Genomic DNA, 24,766 nt, shown 5'->3' with positions numbered 1-24,766 from the left:
CAGGATATACATGCAAAAAAAAATAGATACAGGCCCTTCAAATGCATGGTACAGATAGGAAGTGTACTGCTGTACCCTGCATTTAACATAACATGTGAATTTGTACATGCTCAAGCATAGCCTCCATTTTATAACATCTGAAGGAGGCTTGTACCATGCATTTGAGGGACCTGCACCCAAATTCACTTTCAAAATGAATGCAGGTACAGTCATTCACACAAAAACATATAGACACCTGAAAGCAGGTACAACATAATGTTTGAATAGGGCTTTGCTCTTTAGCGCTAAATACACAGACACCAGGGGCAGGGGCAGCAGGGGCATGGATTTGGGAGGAAATAGCTAGTGGGTGTGGCCCTGCTTCCCCTCACACATGTACCCAAGTAGGACTTGTATGTGCTAGCTAAGCCTTTCAAAATAACTCTCCAATTTTTCACAAACATTTGCCTCACAGAAATATATTCTTTGCAGGACAGGGTACAGCAATTTACAACAAAGGAATTGATCCTTCAAATTCTCAGATATTTAGGCTTGGATACAAAAGTGGTCTTCTGTTTGTGGAAAGCCTCTTCCACTCATAACAGAGCTGGGATGAATCTACGGCTTGCAGGGCTCAGTTATCCATTAGGCACAATAGGTACAGTGCCTAAGGCCTACGAAGCTCCCACGGACCTACCAAAAAGTTTTAGGCCCCCCAAAATCTCAGGTGATTTAAAAAATGAGAACATAAAACTGCTAAATAGAACTTACTAATTTGCTTTAACTGAATTACTTTAACGTGATAACAATATAGTACAATGTAGAGGGTTGGATAACTGAATTATTAGCACTGACTTAAGTAAATGTGCCAGTGGAGGAGGGAGGCTGGCGGTGACCCATGTCTGACTGCCTCCGCAGCCCCCTGGCCCCGCCCCTGTGTCTGACATCAGATGCGGGGGGTATTCCCTGAGTATGCCCATTCTGACACAGCTAGACACACGCCCCATGGCTGATGTCAGACGCGGGGCCATGGTCTCCCTCCCAAATGGGGCCCCACTGCCTTTAAAAGACAGGGGGAGTCACTCTGGTCATGCTGCCAACGCAGCATGGACCGATTTTGGTCCCAAATGGGGCCGCATGGCCCCGTTTGGGAGCAAAATAACGCGCCCCCCCTCGCCTGGCATCGGATGCGGGGGTGCCTCGTGGCCCCTGGGGGCAGCGGCCCAGGTTCTTTAAACCCGTTCCCCCAAAGGTGGCTCCGCCCCTGAAATGTACATTAAACATTAATGCTACGGCTCTTTTTCTTAGCAAAATCATGGACTACATCTTCCAATTTCAATTTCTGCAAAAGCTTGTTCTTAGTTGAGAGTAGTGCAAATGAAGATAATCGTTTCTGTCCCATGGTTAAGAACATAAGAACAGCCCTGCTGGATCAGGCCCAAGACCAAGGGCGTAACTATAGTAGGGCAAGGGGAGACAGTTGTCTGGGGGCCTACTGCTTTGGGCCCCCCCCACCAGAGGGAAGTCACATGATTGACTCCCCCAGCCACGGACCCACCCGGGCTTCCTTCAGTTGTATTCATCCTCCAAAACTGCTGTGAGTGTTAAGACCTGAAGCTACCTGAACAGCATGTCTTTCTCTAGTACCATTAAATGACTTGCATCGTCCACAATTTACAAAACCTTTAAAAAAATAATTTAGGATGATGTTCTATTGTGGCACATCGGTGTTATATATATACATTTTACTATGCTTTTTGTTACCACTATTGAACCTCATTTAAAATTTCTTTACTTCATGAGCTGAGCTTCAGTGGTGGGGGGAGGGGGTGCCATTTTAAAATCTTGTCTCTGGGCCCACTACAACCTTGCTACACCCCTGCCCAAGGCCCATCTAGTCCAGCATCCTGTTTCGCACAGTGGCCCACCAGATGCCGCTGGAAGCCACAGGCAGGAGTTGAGGGCATGCCCTCTCTTCTGCCATTGGCTTATTTTAACCAAATTCTGGGTTACGGCCCATTTGACCCATGAGTATACCCCTTAGGTTCTGGCAGCAATCCTGCCTTTGAGGCTGGAGGTGGCCCACAGCCCTCTGTCTGGTAGCCATTGCTAGACCTCTCCTCCATAAGTTATCCAAACCCCTCTTAAACCCATCCAGGTTGTTGGCTGTCACCACATCCTGTGGCAGAGAGTTCCACTAGTGGATCACGCGTTGTGTGAAACAATACTTCCGTTTGTTGGTCCTAGACCTCCTGGCAATCAATTTCATGGAGTGACCCCTGGTTCTAGTGTTGTGAGAGGGGAAAGAATTTCTCTCTCTCCACTTTCTCCACACCATGCATGATTTTATGGACCTCTATCATGTCTCCCCGCAGTCGTCTTTTTTCTAAAATAAAAAGCCCCAGGTGTTGTAGCCTTGCCTCATAAGAAAGGTGCTCTAGGCCCCTGATCATCTTGGTTGCCCTCTTCTGCACCTTTTCCAGTTCCACAATGTCCTTTTAAAGATGTGGTGACCAGAATTGTACGCAGTACTCCAAGTGTGGCCGCACCATAGTTTTATATAAGGGAATTATAATATTAGCCATTTTATTTTCAATCCCCTTCCTAATGATCCCTAGCATGGAATTGGCCTTTTTCACAGCTGCCACACATTGAGTCGACACTTTCAACGAGCTGTCTACCACAACCACAACCCTCTCCTGGTCAGTCACCGACCGCTCAGATCCCATCAGCATATTCTTGATGTTGGGGTTTTTCGTCCCAATGTGAATCACCTTACATTTGCTAACACTGAACCGCATTTGCCATTTTGTTGCCCACTCCCCCAGTCTGGAGAGATCCTTTTGGAGCTCCTCACAACCCATTTTGGATTTCACTACCTGGAAGAGTTTGGTATCATCTGCAAATTTGGCCATCTCGCTGCTTACTCCTGCTTCTAGATCATTTATGAATAAATTAAAAAGCACCAGTCCCAGTACAGATCCCTGGGGGACCCCACTTCTTACTTCCCTCCATTGTGAAAACTCTCCATTTATACCTACCCTCTGTTTCCTGTCTTTCAATCAGTTAGCAATCCACACATGTACTTGTCCCCTTATCCCATGACCGCTAAGTTTCCTCAGGAGTCTTTGATGAGGAACTTTGTCAAAAGCTTTTTGGAAGTCAACTGGATCACCCTTATCCACACACTTGTTGACACTCTCAAAGTACTCCAAAATTTTGGTGAGGCAAGATTTCCCTTTGCAGAAGTCATGCTGGTTCTCTCCCAGCAGGGCCTGTTGTTCTATGTGCTTTACCATTTTATCCTTGAGGATGCCTTCCATCAATTTGCCTGGAACGGACGTTAAGCTAACCGGCCAGTAATTTCCCGGACCATACCTATATCCCTTTTTGAAAACTGGTGTTAAATTTGCTACTCTCCAGTCCTCTAGTACAGAGCCCAATTTCAGGGATGAGTTATATATTTTAGCAAGGAGGTCAGCAATTTCACATTTGAGTTCTTTGAGGACTCTTGGATGGATGCCATCCAGCCCTGGTGATTTGTTAGCTTTCAGTTTTTCCAGACAGTTTAGAACATCATCTCTTGTCACTTCTATCTGACTCCGCTCTCTAGCCTCCATCCCTAAAAAGCCTGGTTCAGGAACAGGTATATACTCAGTATCCTCTGCCGTGAAGACAGATGCAAATAACTCATTCAGCTTCTCTGCACCCTCCATATCCTCCTTAATAATCCCTTTCACTCCTTCATTGTCTAATGGTCCAACCACCTCCCTGGCAGGTTTCCTGCTTCTGATGTATTTAAAGAAGTTTTTGTTATTCCCCTTGATACTTTTGGCTAAATGTTCCTCAAACTCTCTTTTTGCCTCCCTTATCGTCACCTTGCATTTCTTTTGCCAGAGTTTGTGTTCCTTTCTGTTCTCTTCATTTGGACAGGCCTTCCAACTTTGGAAGGAAGTCTTCTTCCCTTTTATGGCTTCCTTGACAGTACCCGTTAACCATGCTGGCATCCTCCTGGACTTAGTGGTACCTTTCCTCCTTTTAGGTATACAATCTAACTGGGCTTCTAGTATTGTGGTTTGGAGGAAACTCCATGCACTCTGGAGCGAAGTGACTCTCCTGATTTTCCCTTTCAGCTTTCTTTTCACCATACTCCTCATTTGGAAGAAATTTCCTCTTCTGAAATTCAAAATGTCTGTGTTAGACATCCTTGGTGATTCTCTCCCAGCATGTATGCTGAATTTGATCACACTATGGTCACTGTTCCCTAAGGGCTTGATGACATCACACACCGGATCCTGGGTGCCACTCAGAATTAGGTCCAAGGTCTCCTTCTCTCTGGTTGGTTCCAAGACCAACTGTTCTAGGGCACAGTCATTTAGCGTATCTAGAAATTTGACATCTTTGTCCTCACCTGACTGAATTTACCCAGTCTATGTGTGGGTAATTGAAGTCATCCATAATTACAGCCCTGCCTCTCCTTAACGCTTCCCTGATTTCCTCCTGCAACTCCCAGTCACTGTCGGCGTTTTGATCCAGAGGGCGATAGCACGTCCCCAGTAGCACGTTCCCTTTCAGGCCTTTCAGGGTTTCTGTGGAGGACTCCAGTCCACCTAGGTTTTCTAGCTTGTTAGATTCTATCCCTTCTTTAACATACAGTACTACCCCTCCTCCAAGACGCCCCTCCCTGTCCTTTCTATAGAGCCTATACCCAGGGATAACAGTGTCCCACTTGTTCTCACTGTTCTACCATGTTTCTGTTATGCCCACTATATCTATTTCTGTGTTAGCAACCAAGCACTCGAGCTCACCCATCTTGGCTCAGAGGCTTCTGGCATTGGCATATAAGCACCTATATGCTGAATCTCTCACCTGATGTGTGCTATTCTTTTGACTCTTTGACCTGCTGGCACAGGCTCCCGTCTGCTCTTTATGAGGTTCTGCTCTGTCCCCTTCTCTTTTATCTGAATCCTTTGCAGCCTCACACTTTAAAGGATGGCTTTTGCCAAACGAGATACTGCCCAGCTCCCATTGGCTGTTCCCCAGGCGTCATTTTAAAAGCTGCTCTGCAACCTTTTTAATTTTAAGCGCCAGCAGTCTGGTTCCATCTTGGTTCAAGTGCAGCCCATCCCTTTTGTACAGGCCTTGCTTGCCCCAAAATGTATCCCAGTGCCTAACAAATCTAAACCCCTCCTCCCGGCACCAACGTCTCATCCACACATTGAAACCCCTCAGCTCTGCCTGTCTCAGAGTATCTGCGTGTGGAACAGGTAGCATTTCTGAGAATGCTACCTTGGGGGACTTGGACTTCAAAATGCTACCTATCAGCCTAAATTTGGCTTCCAGGACCTCCTGACTACATTTCCCCACATCGTTGTTGCCATCATGCACCACGACAGTTGTCTCCTCTCCAGCACTGCCTAAGAGCCTGTCTAGATGCTGCATGATGTCCACAACCTTTGCACCAGGAAGGCAAGTCACCATGTGGTCAACACGCGGGTCACAAGCCCATCTCTCTATACCTCTAATGATTGAATCACCCACTACAAGGAGGTCCCCACCCCGCAGAGGAGTATCCCCCATGCGAGAGGATATGGGCTCATCATCCATGGAAGGGGTCCCTTCTAAAGGAGCATTTCCCTCAGACCGATGTCCTCCTTGCCCAAGACCTTCATTCTCCCTGACAGCAGAGGAGCTACCAGCCCTGAATTGGGATGCCTCTATCACATACCTGAAGGTCTCGTCCACGTGCCTCTCTGTTTCTCTGAGCTTCTCCAGATCCGCCAAATTGTTCTCAAGAGAACGCATTTGTTTCCTGAGAGCCAGGAGCTCCTTGCACCGAGCACATACCCATGACTTCTGCCCATGGGGCAAATAGTCATACATGTGGCACTCTGTGCAATACACTGGGAAGTGCCCCTTCCCCGGCTGACTTTCTATCTTCATACTGGTTTTGTTGGCTGTTTACAGTATTTAGAAATAGTTTATTAGAAGTAGTTTAATATCTGTTTATTAGATAGTTTATTAGAAGGATAGGTCTCAGCTGTAATGGTCAGCTATTTATCTGTCCAAACAGCCTTTCCCAAGAATATGAGGGATACGAGGGAGGGATTTGTACTTATGTTCTCTTCTCCACAAGGCTCCTTGTGATCACAGGGGCTTGTTCAAGGCTCCCCAGCACACTTCCCCCTAAACTCCTGCAAAACTCCTATGTCCTGTTTGCTATCCCTGTCTGCTATGCTCTGTTTGCTATGCTCTTGGGCCTTCACATCTTATGTAGAGTAGCCTTCCAACTGAGACACAGGATGTGAGTCAAAGGAATGTGGGGCCTCTCTCAGCCCTAGCTTACTCCACCCCCTCCAGGCAGGGACAACAAAGTGAAACACTGGAGTTTGGTAGCCCTAGCAAATCCTAGCCCTGGGAAATTCTAACCCTAGCAAATAACACACACACACACACACACACACACACACACACACACACACACACACACAAAGTACTACCCCTTAAAGAGAAACAGCCCCTGAAAATCTCCCCTCTTCCTGTTAGTTTGTTTGAAGGGGGAAAGGCTAGATGTTTAGAAAAGCTTGCTCACCTTCTCAGCTGAGTCTTCTCTTCACAGAGTAGCCTTCCAACTCTTGGAAGGAAGGTTGATCTAAGACAGTTCTTCATATGTTTCAGCTTTTTAAAAAAAGCACTCCCCTTCACAGGGTGTTCCAAAAATGGCAAGATACATTCTAAAACAATGTTAACATATGAAAAACCTGTCACCAAACTCTCTCCACCCAACCCCACAGTACACCTTCTTGTGAAGAAATTATCCTGATGGATAATCCAGCCCTGCGTATGCCCATTCCAACAGACATATTGAGGCTATTCTCACGAGCAGGAGGAGCTGGGCTAAGGGAGCCCAGCCCAGTTCCTGCTGCTCGTGTGCTGTAACGGGAGCTGCATGGCCCCCCGCAGCAAACCTCCATAAATGCCCCCAACCTTAAATGAGGTTAGCGGAGCAAGCACTCTGCTCACCCCATTTACCTGATCATGGGTCGCCGTGGCACAGCTCTGCACCACAGCGACTCACAAGAAGACCCCCTGACTGGGAGACTAAAATAGGCCTCCCAGCATCAAGGGTCTTCCCAGAATGCCCCATGCACTTGCACAGGGCATGCTGGGACTTCTGGGGGCCAGGCGGACCCCAATCCCCTCTGCCTCTATTGGCTCCATGACAGAGCCAGTAATCATGTGGGCATCTGATCTGGCTGCCAAGGGCAGGCTAGCCATTCATGTGCAGGGAGAGCGGGCTTGACCCACTCTCCCCACCAAAGTCCTCACTGATCGTGTGGAGAGCTTCATTATGGGACATATTATGGTAAGAGTATCAAATTCAATCAGGTGGTGGGCCAGATTTGATCCCAATGAATCTCCCAGGGGCCACACATAGAGGAACTCCACACAAGAAGTGTGGAGAGCTGTAAGGGGTTCGGTGAGAAGAGCGGGTCAGGTCCAATCTCTTCGCACATAAGCGGCTAACCCACCCTGGGTGGCCAGATCAGTTGCCCACACGATTGTGCTGCTCATGAGAATAGCCTCATAGCCGCACATTGCCTTCTCACACCTGCCTTCTATATTTAGCCCCCACACCTGTGAGAGGCTAAATATGGGGAGGGGAGTTTTTCAGCCTTCCCCCTAGCAGTTTTTTCTGCTGAAAATTACTTCTTAGCTAATTTCCCCAACAAATGCAAAGCTTCAGGTACCTATACTATTTTTCCCCAATGGAGAAAAAAGCAGCTGGGGGAGGGGTGATTTTCAACACCAAAATTGCCAGAGGGGAAGGGGTTAAAAAGCTCCTCTTCTCTGTATAATATTTTCTTGTCAAATTGCAGCTGCCAGAGCTTAATTTTTGTAAAGCAAAAAAAGGAGAGAAAGATTTCGCATCACAGTGTAATGTGTCATTAGGCACTGAGTCATGTGAGTGACCTGAGGCAAAAAAATATGCATCAGAAACCCAGGGCTGCACTTGAAGTGCTCCTGTACTATAGGCACAATGATGAAATCAGATGACAGTCAGTTTCCCCCTGTTCAGGACAGGGTGGGATTGCTGAGTCAGCAATATTTGTTCCAGGCATTCTGTGGATCAGGGCAGAGTGTCCTGCCATCTGATTGTACACAAGTGTCAGTGTTCCTGCATGGTGATGTATGAGAGCGCACAGGGGGACTTACTGCCCTGTGTGTTTGCTCAATGTCCCTGAGAGTCTCTGGAGTCTCCCTTTGTGTGAATTAGACCCAACATTCTTCACTCTCTAAAACAAAGTCAGCAGATTTTAAAAGGCACAAGCTGGGTAAGCCAAAGCTCCACCTTTAAAACGGGCATATAAACAGCAAAAGCCCCAAATCTAAAATAAAAAGCTGCTTCCCTCACCCTCGGCCACGGGCTGTTTGAAAAGTTCAGAAGGAAGAAGGAGGTTCCCCCCCCCACTTGAAGAAATAGCACCAGGTTTAAAATCCCTCCAACACACTATCACCTCAAACCTTCTATTAATGTAAAGTAAAGTAGTGCCATTGAGTCGGTGTCGACACGTGGTGACCACAGAGCCCTGTGGTTTTCTTTGGTAGAATACAGGAGGGTTTTACCATTGCCTCCTCCCATGCAGAATGAGATGAAGCCTTTCAGCATCTTCCTATATCGCTGCTGCCCAATATAGATGTTTCCCATAGTCTGGGAAACATACCAGTGGGGATTCGAACCAGCAACCTCTTTCTCCCTAGGCAAGTTACTTCCCCACTGCACCAGAGTCTAGGGCAGTGATTCTCAAACTTGGGTCCTCAGGTGTTATTGGACTTCAACTCCCATAATCCCCAACCAAAGGCCACTGAGGCTGGGGATTATGGGAGTTGAAGTCCAATAACACCTGAGGACCCAAGTTTGAGAATCCCTGGTCTAGGGAATGTAGGGAAGTCAAAAAATGATTTCCACATTCTAGCAGTCAAGGAGTTCAGAGGGTTCTGTGTAAATCCCCAGAACAAATATTTTTATTTCTTAAGTTCAGTTCCACATTTTTAAAAAACAACAACAGAATAACCTGACTTAACCTCAAAAAACTGTCTGTGACCTCCAAAGATAGAGTTATTGCCAGGAAGTGGGCTAACCTATTTGGAAGGCATGTCTGGGTACATGCAGGGTTTCAAGGTTGAAGAAAGATTTCACACTTATTTTACAGCTCCTGGTTCTTTATCACACTAGAAATGTCTGTAAAAGGGCTAGATACTGAAGTCTGAGGGGGGAAAGAAGGGAATTATTTGCAAACAGAGGGGCATATTCTTCAAGAAGACAGACATTCTTTCTTTTGGAAGCAATTACTGCCTTTGTTGTGAGAATTCAAAATGTAGCAAAGGTTTCTGGCAATCTTCTAAAAATAATGTTTCACTCTCAGCTAAATAAGCATACATTTTATTTCATGATTGCCTACTGCTATACACAGCATAACATACCACTTCCGATGTCATATTCTAGTTCAACACATACACATTCATCATTTAGTATCAAGTGATGATTTGCATATGCCAAGCAGCTATCATGGATAAAACACTACATTCAGGATTTTCATATCACCCAATCAAATCAAACACACTGTAGACAATCCACTGACTGATCAAGGAATTAGCATGTACTGTATATGTGATTCATCCCTTATAAAATGTGTGAAACTGTAACATAGAGGCCTTAGATTATGAAATATGACAAACATCATATTATTGGAGCGGTAGACTCTCTAGCTCAAATTTGTCCACTTACAAACCTACGTTAGGATTGCTACATGTCTAGGATTGACCTGGAGAGTCCAGGAATCAGACATCCTGTCCAGGATGTAGGAAAAGTGTCATCTTGGATTTGAAATATCCAGCAATTTGAGCTGGAAGATTGCTACAGATTGTACCCATTTTTCTGGTGCTTCTCTCCAGGCATTGTAGCTAATGTTTAAAAGCCCCATATTCTTACCCTTTCTCTGGCACCAATGCTGCCTGCTGGTTAGGTTGGCTCTCTCTGTATGGCTCAGTAAACCCCTTTTCCTCATGTCTGGCCTATTTCTAGAGTTAGTAAGGGTCTGCTAAAGGCAGGACTAGGGGACACCAAGTACAGAGGGGGAAAGTTAAATGCATTCCAAGTCCAACTGTATTTAAACAACTGTCATTATGCCCAGAGATGCAAGATTTGGGCGGTATTAAAATATGTTAAATAAAAAAATAAATAAAATAAAATAAAATAAAAGATCAGTCAGTTCAGACACCACAAGCAATCCTGGCTTGTTTTTAACTGCAATCATAATACATCTGAGGTTTGCACGCAAAGGGAAGGGGAGAGTACGTGCTTCCAAGACTAAGAGATGGCATGCGAAGCCAGGGTTTAATCTCGGTTCTGTGTTACATCTGAACCTTCCCAATAATAGAAGAATGGCAGTTGTCTTCTCTGATTGTAGTAAACACCAGAAAAACTACATCATAAACTGTGTGCTAACGTTTCAGTTTCAGTTCAACTTTTCTGCCAATAAATAATGGAAATTTTGTTCAAATAGAAAGCTGCATATGACTAGTTGATCCCTGGGTGGGGGGGATCTGTTCAGAAAATTGGGGTGGGGTGGGGTGTTAGGGAATTTTCTTTTTCACAAAATATTTTTGGGTGTACACCTAAGGGTGTGATTAATAATGCATTACATTAGCACAAGTCTCAACATTTTATTTTATTTTTATTTTTGCTTCAGCCAAATTTTCTTTTCTTCAGGCCATCCAAAAATTTAGGAGCCAAACTGTCCTCTGCTGTATGGGGGCAGATTCACTGTTTGCTCCCAACAATGCCATATGCTCCATGGCAGTGGGGCGGGGGGGGGCAGACTCCCTGTTTTGCTCACTCCTCCTCTTGCTGGTATCCATCTGACTCAGACGGTCACTGGACCTATGACGTGGAGGGGGGAGCAGCCTGCCACATCGCTGCTTGCTCACTTCTCCTCGTAGAAGCACTGATCCATCAAATGCCTGAGCTAGATGGACACAACCAAGAGGCGGAATGAGCGAGCAAGGCAGAGTGGGGCAAGTTCATCCCTCCCTCCTCCGAGTCATATCCATTTCACTCAGGCAGGTGATGGACTGATCCAACCAGGAGGAGGAGGAGAGAGCAAACCACCCTGCCTTGCTAGCTCATCTCTTCTGCTCGTTGTGTCTATCACCTGACTCAGGTTCCACACTTACATTTCCAGGAGCAATGGCAAACTGGTCTCTGGGAATTGTTGAGCCCTGTATTAGACAGAACATGTCTCCCCAACCCCTTTTTGCAGAAGTGGCACAAATGTGGAGGAGAGGGGGCATTTGTTGGGGGAAATGAATGGGAGAATAGGATAGCTAACCCCTCCTGCACCTGCTGAATCTCTTGCAAGCTCCACATCTATTAATTCTGAGGAAAGGCAGTGCATTTGTAGAGGAAACCCATATAGAGTGATTCTGGGACATCAAGGAGCAAAGAGGGAGAGACCCATGGAAACAAGAACGATCATAACTGCAGGGATATGGACTGATGCGGACATGCCTTTAATGAGCAGCTGATTCAATAAAGGTCCCATATCTCTTGTTCTGTATTTCTCATATCCCAGTTCTGTACCACTGTTGAAGCGTAACAGGGATGCCCCAGATCAGTACCTAACTGGGAGCCCACGGAGATCTTCATGTAAGATGGCCTGAGCGTTCAGAAGAGTAATAATAATAATAATAATAATAATAATAATACGATTTTTATACCGCCCTTCCAAAAATGGCTCAGGGCGGTTGGGTGTATGTTATAATCATTCTGAAAAGAATGATGCAAAAACTCTCAAACACACTCCCATTCAGGGGTGTCGCTATAATTGATCAGATGGGTTCAAAGAACCCAGGCCCCCAGCTCCACCCCTCCCTATTTTCTTTATTATTTCCCTCACTCTGAGGGGCCACCAGGGAGAGGGGTGAACACGGACTCCCTCTCCCCTATCCACACCCCTGCTCCCATTATTTAGCTTTGTTGAAGCCCCAATATTTCTAGTGTATCCTAAATGACATCTGAAAGAATTTAACAACAGAATTATTTATTCTTTTCCTTTGTCCCGTTCATATTTATACATTTGCTTAGCCCTTCCCCTAGGTCTTAGAAGTCTGCTTAAATGAAACACTGGCAAAGCAATTGTATAGTCAGAGTGGGATGACTTTTACATAACTGGTACTTCTCTGCAAACTTTGGCAACTGCGTTTCTGAGCAGACGTGAAAGATCTCTTTATCTTTTCATTTCCCTCCTGCATGATGAACCTCAGTTCACTTCGTTGTGAATCTCACTCTGTCAGGAGCGGAAAAGAAGAAGCAGAAGGTGAAAATCTACAGTAGTTCTGAGAAACGTTCTTTCTTGCAGAGAGAGAGAGAGATTTCCGGCATGAATGTGGCAAACTGGCTGTGCAAATCTTAGGAAGGATTAACTCTGAGTATAATTTGGCCCCAAAAGAAAAGAGTATGAAAATCATTAGACTTGATCCAGCCAGCAGTGTATGAAAATCCCTTTGTCAAATGTTTTCAAACTGGATTTGTTTTCAAACATATCAGTTTCTGTAAAATTTCCATGCAGATGGTCATCAGGGTCATCCAGTAAAACAGATTTGCAAGAGATTCAGGATAGACAGAGGAAGCTTTTAGTTCACACAACACATAATAATTAGTGTTTGGTTTTTGCTGCTACAAGTTGACCCCAGTGCCTGAGATGCTGTTGCAAGATGCCACCCCCGTTGTATGGTGCCTTGCTTGCCAAATGGGTCTCTTTTTACCCAGCAGCATGCCAGAGCTTCTTCTCTGCACTCCTTCTTACCCAGCAGCACACCAGTGCTACTGCCATGTCGATATCTCTTTGCATTATTTTAGGAGGAGGGGGAGGAAGCAGAAGAGGAAGTGTGGAGGAGAGGAGAGTGTGGTCTAGAGCAGGGATCCTCAACGTTGAGCCCCCAGATGTTCTTGGACTTCAGCTCCCAGAATCCCGAGCCAAAGTCCACTGCAGCTGAGGATGCTGGGAGTTGAAGTCCAAGAACATCTGGGGACCCAACATTGAGGATCCCTGGTCTAGAGTGTCAGGTAAGGTAGGTGCTGTGGGGAGGAAGGCTGGAGACTGGCAGAGTTGAGCCAGCTGGACTGGGAAACACGCCCTGCCCATTGCCACCAGTGGATTTAATTGGCCTCATGGGCAGGCCAGCCATACAGAGGATGTGGTGATGGCCATTGGCTGATACAGCTTTAAAGGGAGATTAGCCAGGTTAACCAAAGGGAGCTCTATCACTGGCTGTTAGTCATTATAGCAATGGAACGGTAAGATTATGAATGTGCCTCTGAATACCTGTTGTTGGGGAGACAGCTGTTTTCTTCATGCTCCACCCTTACCCTAATGGCGTAAAATACATTTTTGTTGTATAAAATCCTCAAAGAACATATTGCCAGGTGTGATACACTTGCAGCTGATGTATTTGCTCATAGTCAATTCTTAGAGCTGTGCTACTCAATAGTGACATGTATCCCAGGAGTGGAGTTGCCAAAAGTTGAAAATGTGGGACACTGAGATATATGAGCCTGGCTTCTTTGGAGTCTTTTGTTTAAAATGGCAGAAATTTAGTTTGGCATAGAATGTGACCATCCCCCTTTTTTATAGAAGACCTGCAGAATTTTGCTATGAGCAATATAATGTCAGGCATAAAGCCAATGCCAGCCTTATGTTTTTGTTCTTTGAACTAGTAGACACATTCTCTTTGGTAGAGTGTGAATGATGATTGGGGCAGGGAACATGCAAATGGAGAAAGTGCCAGGGCCTTAGGGGGAAAGATCTTAATTCGTAAAGGGCCTGGCAAAGCAATATTGCTTCTGGGCTAGCCATATCCTGTGCAAACAGAGTGCCACAGGGTCCCCTTGTGCCGTACAGACGATAGCACAAGAAGGGGACCCTTAACCAGATCCGGAGGTTGACGAGCACCTGGTGTTACTAGACTTGCTGTAAGTTCTTACAGACACAGCTAAGTGGGATGGTGTCCTAGCTCTTCACTCTTTGTGCAGCCTACAGCTATCCAAGCACACTGTATTTTTCTAAATTCCATGTCAGGATAGAAGAAATTCTGCCAATACACACCACTGTAGATTTCTTTATGTATTTTAAATAGAATGGGGGCAATTTGCAATACAGACATTAGGTGTGATAACAGCAAAATGTCCTTTATTGAGAGACCTCTGGGAAGGGCTTCTAACACAAGCAAAACAAACATGTAGTTTAGAACTCTTTCCTCTATTTATTGCAGAGCTACTCAACTTTGGCCCTCCAGCAGATGTTGGCCTACAGCTCCAATAATCCCAGGCTATTGGCCACAGTGCCTGGGGATTATGGGAGCTGTAGTCCAAAAAAGTGGGGGGGGGGCAAAGTTGAGCAGGCCTGATGTATAGCATGTTTGCATTTTCTAAACATGATGGCCAAAATCCTAATGAAGTGTGTGTGTGCTACAAAGGAAGTGTGTGCAGTGTAGTGCATTCCAAATTAAACCTTGGGCACTTAACCAGAGGGGCAATCTTTGTTGATCTCCCTCTGAAGTACTCTGTGCCACCTGAAAATATGTCCTTGAGGGCTGTGTAGCCATATTAGCCATAAATATTACTGTGTGCAAAAGGCCATATTTTTTAAAAAGCCAGATGGATAAGCAGTATGATTTTCTACATCATGAAGATGTGAAAATTGAAGGTGTAAATATAACTCTAGTGGAGGATGGAATCTGATATATCATAAATATCACTAATTATGCACCTATCTCTTAAAATATTACATGCATAGCTTTGCAGTTGCTATTAATATACGCATTGATGACACTGTCTTACATAATGAATAGAACATAATTAATAGAAGATCCTAGTTCTACAAACCTCTTTGCAAAAGAGGCTTTCCACTCTTTTCAAACTTGCTCGTTTTTTACTTACTGCAGTGATCATTCTTGCTCTGTGCTAGGTAGAAACATGCTATTTCTCACATTTTATTTTTAACAGTATGTTTCATAATAGATTACATTCAATGCAATTCTGTTTGAGCTTCCAAGAGACCAGAATAACTAGTGGAGATGGACAGTTTCTGTGTAAAAAAGAAAAAACCCTTCTTGCAGCCCAGACTGATATATATTCCTCCATAAAATAAAAGGTATGTTCTGTAAAGTAGTGGAAATAACCAAGGTAGCTCATAAAATACTGACATAGAAATGCATGCAATTTGATTATTGTAGGGCTTTTTAGATTCACAGCACCTTCATACGGAAATTGCAAGGGAGACAGCAGAATAAAGAACAAAAATGGGGGGAACTGCAGGTAGAATAGGGTGAGACAAGAATTCAAGAAAGGTGTATTAAAGAGAAAATGGAATATGTGTCTGCAGCTTCCCTCTACACAGTGACAATGAAAATGACAAGAACTAGGAGGGAGGGGAAAGGCCCAAAGGAGAAAAATGAATACATAAGAGATTATATGTCCATGCACAAAAAAAGGGTGGCATCAGTTCAGTTTAATGAGAGAGGTACAGCAGTGGTATCAGCAGGGATTGGCCAAATCAAACCCCGCCCCCCTCGCCCGACACCCCAGGGACCTCAAGGAATGGGGGGGGGAAGTACTGCAAGGAGGCAGTGGTGTAAGTCCCTTGTACCAACTGTTTTCTCCCAGCCAGCTCTCCATCCACACATTGACCCCTGGAATGACCCCTGGTTATCGGAATGACCCCTAATTATAAAGAGGCATCTGGAAGAAAGCTGCTGCTGATAGACTATATCCAACAAAAATGTTAGATCAATCCTAAAACAGGAATGTTGTACCACAATAAATGGGCATCCCATAAATCCAACTAGTTGTCTCACTAGTTGCAGAGGAGAAATGGCGCGCGCGCGCGCACACACACACACACACACACACACACAGAGGAAGCAGTCTTATACTCAGTCATACCATTGATTCTTCTAGCTTAGTAGTGTCTACACTGACTGGCAGCATCTCTCCAAGGTTTCAGGCAGAAATTTATCCCAGCCCTACATGGAGATGCTTGGAATTGAACCTGGGACCTTCTGCATGCAAAGCAGATGCTCTACCACTGAGCTACAGCCTCATGCATAAAGAATGGAAGAAGCTGTATAGCAGGGGTGGCCAATCTGAGGCTCTTCAGCAGTTGTTGGACTACAACTCCCATAATCACTAGTCACAATAAATGGATGATAGAGCAAATGCTCTATCTAAGGTAGTAAATGAAAGATGTCTGTTGTGAAAAATTTCTGCCTTTGGAGAACTCCTGTTCGGTGTAAACAATACTCAACTAGATGTATCAATGATCTGATTGAATAGAGGGCTTCTCTTTATTAACTTTTTGCCTGTTTAATTATATAAGAGCAATATGCAATACAATACAATGAGAGTGGAATGAAAATTTTTCTGCATGTGTAGCAAATATCTTGTGGCAGTTTTGAAATCGCTTTCAGGTTTGTAAGGAAACAAGTTGTTCTAGTAAGAACTAATCAGGCTACTTTCCTTTCACTATCTCTACATCTGGACTAAATCTGGTGCAAATCAAGGTCCACAAGTTAGATATCTTGCACCTCAAATGTTCATGTGTCCACCATCTTGGATTGGGGTAGATGTCATCATTGCAAACTTCACCATTGAGGTGTCTCTGTGTGTCATTTACTACAGATGTTCCAAATTTGATTCAAATCGGTTAGACAGTCCTCAAATTAGTGCAATTATGCCTCAAAGGTTTATGCATCCACCATGTTGGATTGGGGTGGGTGACATCATCACAAACTATACCACTGGGGCATCACTATGCGTCCATTCAGCTGTAGCAGATTTGGTTCAAATTGGTTAGATTGTTCACAGGTTAGTGCACTTGTGCCGCCAAAGTTTACACATCTGCCATATTGAATTCAGATGGATGGCATTGTCACAATTTTTGCCATTGAGGTGTCCCTATGTGTCCCTACAGCTGCAGCAAATTTGGTTCAAATTGGTTAAGTGGCTCACAAGTTAGCCCACTTGCACCTCAAAGGTTTAAGCGTCCACCATCTTGGATCGGGGGGGATGACATCATCACAAACTATGCCGTTGAGGTGTCCCTATGTGTCACTCACTGCACCTGTACCTAATTTGGTTTAAATCGGTTAGACAGTCCACAAATTAGCTTGCTTGTGCCTCAGATGTTCATGTGGCTGCCATCTCGAATTGGAGTGGATGATATCATCACACGCCACACCCTGTGGGCATCCCTATGTGTCCCTACATCTGTAGCACATTTGGTTCAAATCAGTTAGGTGGTTCACAAGTTAGCCCATTTGCACCTCAAAAGTTTATGCATCTGCCATCTTGGGTTGGGGTAGATGACATCACAAACTATGCCATTGAGGTGTCTCTATATGTCCCTACAACTGTACCCAATTTGGTTCATATTGGTCCAGGCGTTGCAAAATTAATGGTGGGGGACACACGGACACACACACAATGCCGGGTGATCTCATAAGCCTACTGGAAAGTAGGCTAAAAAAAGGTGTGAAGTATCATAACTTAGCATTCCAATGAAATACAAACCTTGTTGTACTTCTTTTCAGCAAACTTAATTTCCTTGCTTGCTGTTTTTATAAATTGAAAATAAGCCTACTAAATAATAAAACTCTTGAATCTGTTGTGCTGAAGAAAGCAACTAATGGATACCTAAATCCCCATGAGAAAACTCACCCTCAGCCATCCTCTTCCCTCAAGCAAGGCATCTGAGCTCGATCTAAAATAGGAGATTGGCATGTGTAAAACAAGATAAGGCCGTAAGTTGTGTACTGGGTTTTATTTAAGCACTCAGTTACAGTTCCAGAGAAATGGTGAGAACTGACATACAAGGCTCAGCATAATTTTATTGTCTCTTTCCCTCTCTCTCCCTCTCCCCCCCCCCACCTCTCACACACACAACTTCATGAATCATGAAAAGTGTCTATTTTGATTCTGAAATTTTATTCTGCATTGCTATTTTATAACTTTTTAATTGTTGGCCCTAATAATTGTATTATTTCCTGGTGAATCTTTGGATTTGTTGTTGTTCTAATGCAGGGGTTTCCAAATATCTGATCATTTTCTTGTTAGCTCCCCATCTCCCTTCAGACCAGAAAAATCCCAGTGTCCTCACATTTCAGTAGGGGATTAGACTCACAGGGTTGAGTCTCACAGGGTAACAGGGGCTAGAGTCTAGGGGGCTAGACTCACAGGGTTACAATAATGTTATTGTATTTTGTAGACTTTTATCATAAACTGCCATGGAAACTTTGCCATGGCAAGTTTTTCAAAATAATTTTTAAATAAATAGCAAATAAAACCAGCATAGTATGTGTTCTTCCAATGTAATGCAAGAAATGTGCTAAAGAACCTACAATTTTCTTCTGCGGCTACAAATAGTTATGCACACTGCTTTAGTAAATCGAAGCTACGGCCTATTGTTAGAAGAAAAGGTTGCCTTTAATTCTTCTGTTCTTCATTTTCAATTACAGTAAAACACTAGAACCAAACAGCCACAAGAAGTAAATAAGTGTACCTTGTTTACATATCCACCAGTTAAAATTTGGTTAGTTGAATCAACTAAGAATGGAATTCTATGCACACTTTAATGGGAGTAAGAACCATTAGAATTAGAGAGTCCTACTTCTGAGTGAGCATGTGTAGGCCTGCACTGCACATCTTCAGTTGATTACCATTTAAAACAATTAAAGCTTTCAGGAATAATTTTAATGGATCTAGATTTCCCAGTATTCTCCTGTTTCTATACTTTTGAACCATACTCAAAGCAAATTGGATAAATGAAACTACACTTCTTATTTAACTTCTGTCTAACCTGTGCTATTACCCCAGTTGTGTAGATAAGAATCCTTTCAGATGCATTGGTACACTGGCAAAAATCTACCTTTTGCCTAATTACGCTGCCTCTATGAACAAAAGGGTAATTAACTGGTATGTAGTAGAAAACCTCTTGGCCTGGTTTTCATTGACATCATAAGCTTGCTCATTAGTGCTTAATTTGTAAAATTAGTAGTACTGCCCTTCTCACCTTCAGCAGCTTCTGCTACCCCCCTTCTGTGCTACCAAGTCCCCTTTCAGCTTCTACTGCTCATGGGTGGAGGGAGGTACAGGAAGCCTTAGTTAATCTCCTTCCCATTCCTTCCACCTTCCTTTTATTCTCTAGACCTCTGCCAACCTTATTATACCAATAATAGGCAGCAATATCACTTTGGGGCACCATCTGCCCTTAGAGGCAATATGCTTCTCTGTGTCTCAGCAGTATCATATATCAGACAGATCTTTGTCTTCCTTAGCTCTATAGGAGAGAGGAACAGCCCACCAATGAGGCCAGGTGAGGTGACTGCCTCATGTGGTGGATGGATGGAAACTGGTAGATTGCCTTTCAGCCAGCCACTTCTGACGACCTTCTGCCAGCCTGCCCCTTGCTGTTGCTCTCTTTCTCCTGCTCTCCTCCAATTCCCACCAAAGAGGAATGGTGCAGAAGGAAGTGTGGAGGAGGAGAATAGAGTCACTCTAGAACAATATTCTATTCTCTTTTAAAAATGACAAAGGCAGAAGGAAGTGAGCACTAGGGGCAGCAGTTGGTTCATCTCTGCCAGATAAGCTAAGAGACGGGAAGAGGAGGAAAAGGAAAGGACCTCTTGGGGAGGAAGAGAAGAGCAGGACCGGAAGAATAATGGTGCTCACTGTGCTCTGCTGGGGAGACGGGAGGGGCAAGGAACGGTGGGGGGAAGAGCTGCACATTGTGCTTCTTTGTGGGGAGTGAGCATAGAAGGTCAGTGGGGCTTGGGTGGGGTGGACCTTGCACTGTTGCTCTCATTCATTGTTTCAAGGAAGGGGATATGATCTATCATATTTTCCTTATCATATTAGACTTGTCATATTAGCCATAGAGCCAGTAAGAATATTCATAAAAGTAAACTCATGAGAATATGGTTTCCATGTGTTACCCACCCAGCATAATTTCAGAGCTTTAAAAGATGTTTCTAAAAACCTACACAAATAGACCATCTGTTGTCCTTGGTTTGATTTGCATATTGCAAATTTGTATTTTATATGTTTCATTTCCAGACTGACCTCTAGTTGTACAAGCACAATGCTAGCTAGTACAATTGATTGTATTAAGTTGGCAAACTCTACCTGGTCTGCATCTTCATGTCTACTGATTTAAAGCCTGTATCACACTGTACAATTTTTGCTTCCTTCATATTATCCACACCAATATGAATGAAATATTTTGAAGTGTTGAAAATATATGTGCATAGACTTGCGACTTTGCAGCTATGTGGTCTTAATAGCTGACAGACAGAAATCATCATCAGAATAAAAAGATTAGCGGGAATATATGGAGTTGCCCTTACTGAGTCAGACCATCGGTTCATTTTGCCCATTATCATCTTCTCCAATTGGCAGCAGTTCTCCACGTTTTCATGTAGAGGTCTTTCTTGGCTAGACAACTAAGATCTTCTAACTAGAGACACTGGGGATCCAACCTGTAGAGCAGGTGCACTACCCACAGAACTATGGCCCTTTCCAAAATGAATGTATGAAAAGAGATTGCATTAACTGAGAGCTTTTCTGCAAGTGACTTGAAAATTGCTTTAATGATAATCACCTGCATCTCTTCAATGATGTTCAGTTGTGGTGGGACTTCTCCTGCTATGAAGGTAGCCAGTCTCTCCACCTCTTCTTTTAGTGAGGACACACGTGCCTGGTCTGGAAAGATGACACTTAATAATGTAACAGTAGATAGAAATGTGAATGTCAATCTATCATCTTAATCTATTCTAATGTATTTAGAAATGGAACTTTTGTTGTAAACTGCCCAGAGACTTGCGTTTTGGGTGGTATACAAATATGTTAAATAAATTAATAATAAACAAAACTCCTTGGCATTCAAAACCTTGTTACAATAATTCGAATGTGACAAAGATAGCAGCTCTGTGTCTCGTTCTTTCCTTCACAGTCCTGGATGATATAGTAAAAGTAACCCATTCCTGATGTCATCATCTTGCACATTTCTTCACCCCATCAGTGGCAGCCAGTGCCGTGGGGGGGAAATGCATGGCACATTGATATCGGGACACGAGTAATTTTTACAACACACCTTAGGAAGGGGGAAGACAGGGGGCTCATCTCAGAGCTGCCATTTTTGGCAGCAGCTCCTTGTTTGACCGAAGTCCTAACTCATTTACTGGGGACTAAGCTCCACTGGACACAGTGGGACTTATTTCTAAGTAAACATACATAGAACTGCACTGTTTATCAACACATGTAGAGTAGAAACACAAAAGGCCCTTTGGATGTGAAAATGACTTCAGGAGCTTGGGGATTCTACCTTTTCTTAAAGAAGTGACTTGCATAATAATAGCTATATCCCTATGCCAAAACTATTCTAGGACTCATTCATCTTACTGCTGGGCATCATGTTGTGAAGTAGCAAGTGAAAAGAAGAAAAGAAAGGTAAAACAGCATATTCCTCTTGGTACAAAAACACTGGAAACCCTGTGCCCCAGACTTCAGCTATCAGCACCACAGTGTGAATCTTTATGTGCTTCTTCAGTAACATCCCAGGAGAAAGATTTTAACAATATATTATTTTTCTCAATGTTCAGTATAGGACAATTAAATATATTTGACTTGCAGTCTTTTAGACATACATAATTTATTTTAATCATTCACTTTTAATCCTTTCTTTCTTTCTAAAAGAGGACTCATAAAGGTTGGCAAATTCTCTAAAATAAACAACATGAGATGGAAATATTTAATGAGAGCCAAACAAAAACCACTAGAACTGTTGTGTGTGGGGGTGGGGGGTGAGGACCTCACAACACTATACCATGTCAATGTTTTGTTCTAGGCCCAATGTTTGTGGGTTCTATAAGTCATCTGTTCATGTTTTCATGTACTCAAATGGAGTCAGTACTGAGCAAAGAAGCACCTTTTAAAGTGGTGATCCTGCTACATTTATTTATTCATTCATTCATTCATTCATTCGCATTTTATATCCCGCTCTTCCTCCAAGGAGCCCAGAGCGGTGTACTACATACTTAAGTTTCTCCTCACAACAACCCTGTGAAGTAAGTTAGACTGAGAGTCACTTCTCTCTCAGCCTAACTTACTTCACAGGGTTGTTGTGAGGAGAAACTTAAGTATATAGTACACCACTCTGGGCTCCTTGGAGGTAGAGAGAAAGAGACAGAAGTGACTGGCCCAGAGTCACCCAGCAAGTATCATGGCTGAATGGGGATTTGAACCCGGGTCTCCCCAGTCCTTGTCCAGCACTCTAACCACTACACCACATTGGCAACTGTCCCCTATAGCACAGCATCCCTCTCCAGTGGCTCTTGCTGGTGTCTGCCTTCCATTTCTTTTTCTATTGTGATCCGTTTTGGGACATGGAACAATATGATTAATATTAATATTTATATATTATGATTAATATTTATATTTCTATGTAAACTTATTTGAGAAATTTTGTTGAAAGGTGATATGTAAATGTTGTTAATAGTGGTAGTAGTAATAGTAGCTTCAGATATAATAATATTGAGCATTTCAGTCTTATGCTCAAGGGTCTTAATCTATTTTATCATTGTAATCCTTACAACCAGTTCATCTGGTGGTGACCTGGGATTGGGCCTTCTCAGTTGTCAGTTGCAAATGAAGAGACAAAAGTCCCACAGTGCTGAAAACTTATTCATTTGAGCCCAATGAGTTTCAGCCAAAGCCTTCTTCAAGGGCAAAATCTCATCCAAAGTAATCCTGGTTTTTTTTAATTTAAAAAAAAAAAACTTTCTTCAAAAACAGGAAACAAGAAGAAGAAGGAAACTTGAAACTTGTGGAAAGCATTGGGCTCAAATAAATAAGTTTTCAGCTCCATGGGACTTTTATCTCTTCATTTGCAACTGTATTTGGTGCTCTCATTTTTCTTCACCTACTTCTCAGTTGTCACCCTTGGATTGTGGAACGTGTTGATATATAAAAGGATTATCTTCCCTGGAGGCCTTCAGGAGAGCCTTAAAGACCCGTCTTTTGAGCCTAGCTTTTAATGATATCTCGTTTTGTTTTTTATTTTAATCTGGTTTAATTTTTTTAAATTTTATTTGTTTTATTATGTGTTTGAAAACTGCCCTAGCCACTTTAGGAAGGGTGCAGTGTTCCCTCTAACAGGGATTCCCAGTTGATGTTAACTACAACTCCCATAATCCCCAAACAAAAGCCATTGCAGCTGGGCATTCTGGGAGTTGTAGTCAACAACATTTGGGGATCCCAATTATAGGGGGAACACTGGAAGAGTGATTTATAAACTGAATGAATGAATGAATGAATGAACGAACAAACATCCTTCTTTAAAAGATCAGTATTATTATCCTCATCTTGCAGATGGGAAAACTAAAGCCCAGAGAGTGGCTCACCTACACTATCTAACAAGTTCCTGGTGTGAGAGTTTTGAACTGGAAGCAACCAGGAGCTTTCCAGCTCACAGCTTAGTCACTTATGAGCCACTCGGCAACAGAGCTCAACAGACAGGTATGGAGATACTTTGGAGAGCAAATTCTTAGGAGAACTTACAATAAGCTGCTTACTGGGGACTTCCCGGTTTGTAGTTTAGTTCTTAGCTACTATGTTGTACCACCTCATGATAATGATCCAGTTTGGATGATATATGCAACCAGCCCCTTCTACTATTAGGGATGTGAATGAGCCCATTTAGACTAACCACACACTCCCCTCCAATAATGCAAAATAGAATGGTACTCAGGGACAGGGAGCATGGCCTACTCAAGGTGTAGTTCTGCCTTTTCTTCCAAGTAAGTATGCATAGAATCTGATCATAAATAGTGATAAATTTTAGCTTATCTTTTTTTAAAATCACATTTCCTATATCAATTTTTATTATAGTTCTCACATAGTTTTATAATTATTTTCAAGACAAAGATTGCATCTTTGCTTATTTTTTTGGTAGCTGGACTATACATTTCTAATATTTTTCGGTCTCATACTTTAGTGCAGTGTCCTCAACTAGTACTGCACCTCCTTCAGAATCCTTCAGCTGTCCAAGCACAACTGTCTAGCTGTCCCCACCGCCAGTTTGGGGGATTTTAAGGAAACATGAGACAAGAAAACTACAAGATTTCCCTGCATACCTCTGGGGTCTGCCCTCTAATGCTACAGTCTGTACTGTGCTTTGCCCAGTTGGGTACCCAGTGCATCTGCATGCAACATACTCATTTGACTAATGAGGTCAGGTTGAGAGTGATTGTTATAGTATCGGTAATTTTGCAGCATTTCACTTTTCCTTATATCAAGGATATGTCAAGGGAAAGTGTGTTTAAGAAGTTGCTGTAAGGGTTAAAAAAAACCTACATACAATACAATTAGAACTGTATCCTTTTCAAATTTAGCAAAGCACTTAACAATAATGTGGTTCAAGCACATTTTGAATGTGCTTGAATGTGGTTCAAAGCACATTTTGGAAGCAGGGCCCGGGAGCTTTAAGAACATAGGAAGCTGCCATATACTGAGTCAGACCATAGGTCCATCTCGCTCAGTATTGTCTTCACAGACTGGCAGCGGCTTCTCCAAGGTTGCAGGCAGGAATCTTTCTCAGCCCTGTCTTGGAGATGTCAGGGAAGGAACTTGGAGCCTAGATGCTCTTCCCAGAGTGGCTCCATCCCCTGAGGG

At 43.4% G+C, this 24,766-nt stretch overlaps 1 protein-coding gene and 1 long non-coding RNA gene across 18 annotated transcripts in view; one reads left to right on the top strand and one right to left on the bottom strand.

The window, feature by feature from the left end:
- Positions 1–24,766, top strand: part of KCNH7 (potassium voltage-gated channel subfamily H member 7) — a 440,460-nt gene that overhangs the window by 152,599 nt on the left and 263,095 nt on the right. The window contains exon 1 of one of the 15 annotated variants that reach the window (XM_053261704.1): positions 21,505–21,544. The exons of the other annotated variants lie outside the window; for them this stretch is intronic. The gene's annotated coding sequence lies outside the window, so the exon portion shown is untranslated. Of the gene's footprint in view, positions 1–21,504; positions 21,545–24,766 lie in introns of those variants that run through there. 15 annotated transcript variants of the gene reach the window in all.
- Positions 1–24,766, bottom strand: part of LOC128329883 (uncharacterized) — a 51,796-nt gene that overhangs the window by 13,172 nt on the left and 13,858 nt on the right. For 2 of the 3 annotated variants that reach the window (XR_008309836.1, XR_008309838.1), the window contains 3 exons: positions 20,697–20,797; positions 17,759–17,801; positions 12,070–12,329 (listed from right to left, as the gene is read on the bottom strand). This is a non-coding gene — a long non-coding RNA (uncharacterized LOC128329883). Of the gene's footprint in view, positions 1–12,069; positions 12,330–17,758; positions 17,802–20,696; positions 20,798–24,766 lie in introns of those variants that run through there. The other variant, XR_008309837.1, reaches the window with a different exon arrangement.

This window comes from Hemicordylus capensis, chromosome 1, assembly GCF_027244095.1.
Source record: "Hemicordylus capensis ecotype Gifberg chromosome 1, rHemCap1.1.pri, whole genome shotgun sequence".
NCBI lineage: Eukaryota > Metazoa > Chordata > Lepidosauria > Squamata > Cordylidae > Hemicordylus > Hemicordylus capensis.
The sequence above is the reverse complement of the archived record's forward strand: the minus strand, read 5'-3'. Positions and strand labels throughout refer to the sequence as shown.